Source organism: Acomys russatus, chromosome 32 (genome assembly GCF_903995435.1).
Source record: "Acomys russatus chromosome 32, mAcoRus1.1, whole genome shotgun sequence".
Taxonomy (NCBI): Eukaryota; Metazoa; Chordata; class Mammalia; order Rodentia; family Muridae; genus Acomys; species Acomys russatus.
Genome location: NC_067168.1, coordinates 764,058 through 767,808, shown reverse-complemented (window position 1 = coordinate 767,808; position 3,751 = coordinate 764,058). Strand labels below are relative to the sequence as shown.

Here is a 3,751-nt window from a genome sequence, read left to right as displayed (position 1 = left end):
TTGGCTTTCACTACTGTTATCTTGGAGGAGATAATTTCACCTGCCATTATCTGACGACTACCAGCCTCTGTCTGTAGGCTACAGACACAATGGCTCCCCTTGGCAGCTTGGTCTTTGTCTGCTTTCAGGTGAGACTGTATTCTCTTCCTTCTATCAACTTATCTTGGGCCCTAAACACCAGTTAGATCCCAGCTGACATTTCCCCGTTGTTTCTCTGTTATCTCTCAGCCAGAGTGGACATGCTGCCCCGCTTTCTAAATACAACATGCTTACAAAGACAGCCATCTCCTCAGCTAGGAAAGAGAAATCCACGCTGGCCTTGCCTCACCACAGTCCCTTCCACCACACATCGCCGTTGCAAACAGAAAGCTACGGCACATTGTATTTCTTCAGGAGCAAAATATATTCACTCTGGTAAAACAAGCAATGTGCTCAATCAAAATGCCAAGAAGCACAAAGGATTAAAAGAAGTGTGAAACACCGGCTATGAGAGGGACAGGAGTCACAACAGTTCTAATACTCAGGTAATGTCAGTCTTTAAGGCAATACTGTCATGATAAATGACTTCATCTTTTCTTCCCCACTTTCTGTTCTTTGATTTATTGATATTTACCTCAGGCTGGCCTGAAACTCACCATCTTTTTGCTCCTGTCTCCCATGTGTTAGGATTGCAGGCTTGAGTCATGGCATTTAATCTTACTTTCTATGCGTGTATTACTCTACTGGGAACTGGGTTCTGAAGAAACCCAGAGTGGTGCATCAAGTGTTTGGTAGCTGGCAGTTTGGCTAAGTTTCTAAGGCCAAGTCATTTTCTCCACAGTGCCCAGCATCACTATCTCATGGTGTGTGAAGATAACCCAGAAAATTAAAAAAGTTTCTAAAGAACTACGCAGAGGACGCTCTAGGGGAAATCTGAGTCCTGAAGAAAGTGAGAACCAGAGTTCATGTCAGAGTCAGTCCCTGCTCTCCACGTAACTGTGGAGAATGTCCTGTCCATTGGGTATCCATATTTGACCACCTTCCCTTGGTTGAGAGCCCTGATGACACTCAAAGAAAGAATAAGCAGGCTACCAAGATGAGACTTGATAGCCTATGACCATATAGTGGGGGAGAGGTTCCTCTCTGTCATAGACCTAGGGGAGGGGAATAGGGTGAAAATGGGAGGGAGGAATGGGAGGATACAAGTGATGTGATAACAATTTAGTTGTAATCTGAATAAATTAATAAAATTAAAATAAAAAAATAAAAATAAAAATAAAAAAAAAAGAGAGAGAAAGAAAGAAAGTGAGAACCATGGGCCAGAACAACAGCCTTCTACCATATGCGCAGGCCTTGGCCTCCCTCAGGGCACCACGATTCCTGGAGTTCCTATCTCTAGTTCAATGACGCCTTGTAGCACAGGGCTACTCCATAGCCTATTAGGAAAAACAGTAGTTTGTCTACTTTGGAAGAGAAACAGAGATAGCAGCAGCAGCAGCAACAGCAACAGCAGCAAAAACAACAGCAACAGCAGCAACAGCAGCAGCAGCAACAACTGCAGCAGCAGCAACAGCAGCAAAAGCAACAATAGCAGCAGGCAGTAGTAACTGCAGCAGCCTCAGTACAGCTGTCAACATCTCAACAATCCACACAGGGATCCTCAGGCCAGACCCCACAGCTCTTCCCTTTTCAAACTCTGACCACTGCACCAATTACCAGGCACCACCTCCTTGTACCCTTCACCAGTGACCCCTGTAAGCCCCATCACTCCTGGCACTCTGAGAGCTCTGGGGTCCTACCATGGCTTCAAAATAGTGTATCCATGGTGAATCTTGGTTATAAACTTGACCTAAAGACCACTGCACTTTGTGCCCAAAATGGTGACTATAATCCCAAGCAGTTTACTGCAGTCATCATGAGAATAAGAGAGCCATGGACAACTGTGCTGATTTTAAGTTCTGGAAAAATGCTGTGCACAGAAGCCAAGGGTGAAGAACAGTCCAGACTAAGAAAATACGCAGAAGTTGGACTTCCCAGCTAAGGTCCAGAAGATGGTGGGGAGCTGTGATGTGACCTTCTGCGTAAGGCTGGAAGGCCTCCTGCCAGAATTATTTCCTGGGCTAATCTACAGAATGATGAAAGCCAGCATGGTTCTCCTTGGTTTTGTTTCTGGAAAAGTTGTACTAACAGGTGCTAAAGTTAGAGCAGAAAGTTATGAAGCGTTTGAAAACATCTACGGCATCTTAAAGAGATTCAGGAAGACCACATGGTGTCGGCCATGGACTCCTGCCTTCCCTACCCACTTGTTTTTTAAAACCAGTCAGTTTTGGTACCACTGATGGTACAGTTGTGAGAAGAAAGACATTCAGTCCCAGGTGGCAGCATCAAGTGACGCCGTGTGACCTGCAGGGTATGGAAAGGTCACCTCTCTGCTCTGAGACCACCCTGCAGCAGTACTGTGAGTTGCCTGCTTTGTGCTGCTATTTGGGCAGCACGGCTGTTTATTTAGACTTAGTTTTTTTTGTTTGGTTGTTGGTTTTGGGTTTTTTGTTGGTTGGTTGGTGGGTTGGTTTTTCCAGATAGGGTTTCTCTGTTAGCCTTGGCAGTCCTGGACTCACTTTGTATACCAGGCTGTCCTCAAACTCACAGAGATCCCTCTGCCTCTGCCTCCCGAGTGCTGTGATTACAGGTGTGCGCCACCACACTATATTTAGATTTTAAACACTGCTGTGGGTGAGTTTTTATAGTTCTATTAGAAAAGTAAAATTCTTTTGTTAAAGTGTTGTTTTTCTAGATTGTAACTCGCAGGAGTTATTTTTGTGCCAGATACATTCTGCCTTCCCAGTATTGCAGGACTGAATCGTTATATTAATCAAGACAAATGGCTGTGCATACTTTTGTACTCTGCACACACAAAAAATGAAGCTTGTAAATTTTTAGATTTTTGTTACTAATGGTACCCTGTAAGAGTCATGTGATCATACTGTCAAATAATTTTATTTTAGATACATTTTTTTTTTTTTTTAAGGAGAAAAAAACTGAGAGTGAGCAGCATCCTTGGGCTGTCTATCCATTCACCTCCTGGTCAAAGCAAAGAAAAAGGCTATGACTTAAGACCCTTTGCCAAGACTAACAAGAAGATTGTTTCAAGGTTCTTTTTTTTTTTTTTTTTTTTTTCGAGACAGGGTTTCTCTGTGTAGCCTTGGCTGTCCTGGACTCACTTTGTAGACCAGGCTGGCCTCGAACTCACAGTGATCCGCCTGCCTCTGCCTCCCGAGTGCTGGGTGTTTCAAGATTCTTTTACCAGAAGATACAGTACAGGTCAGGCAGGAAAAACACATGAAATAGGAGAGAAAGGGAATCTCTCAGCCACAGTGGCAGGATTTTTACCAACTCTAGAACCTGTAATAAACCAGAAAGTAGAAAATAAACCCAACAAATTACATGATTAGATAATGAGTCCAGGACAGCCAAGGAAGGGAGGTGGCAGTATCTCTGAAGCCAGGGGTAGCTTTTTTTTTTTTTTTTTTTTTAAAGCAGATTATGGGGCTGGAGGGATGGTTCGGCAATTTCAAGCCCCAGCTCTTTCAGAAGGCCTGGGTTCAGTTCTCAGCACCCACACTGGATGGCTGACAACTACCTGTAACTTTAGTTTCAGGGGCTCCAACACCCTCTTCTGGCCTCCTCTTTTTTTTTTTTTTTTTTTTTTCAAGACAGGGTTTCTCTGTGTAGCCTTAGCTGTCCTGGACTCACTGTGTAGACCAGACTGGCC

At 44.0% G+C, this 3,751-nt stretch overlaps 1 pseudogene; it reads left to right on the top strand.

Moving 5' to 3' along the window:
* Positions 1-1,293: 1,293 nt before the first annotated feature.
* LOC127184436 (TATA-box-binding protein-like) lies at positions 1,294-2,318 on the top strand (annotated as a pseudogene).
* Positions 2,319-3,751: the final 1,433 nt, after the last annotated feature.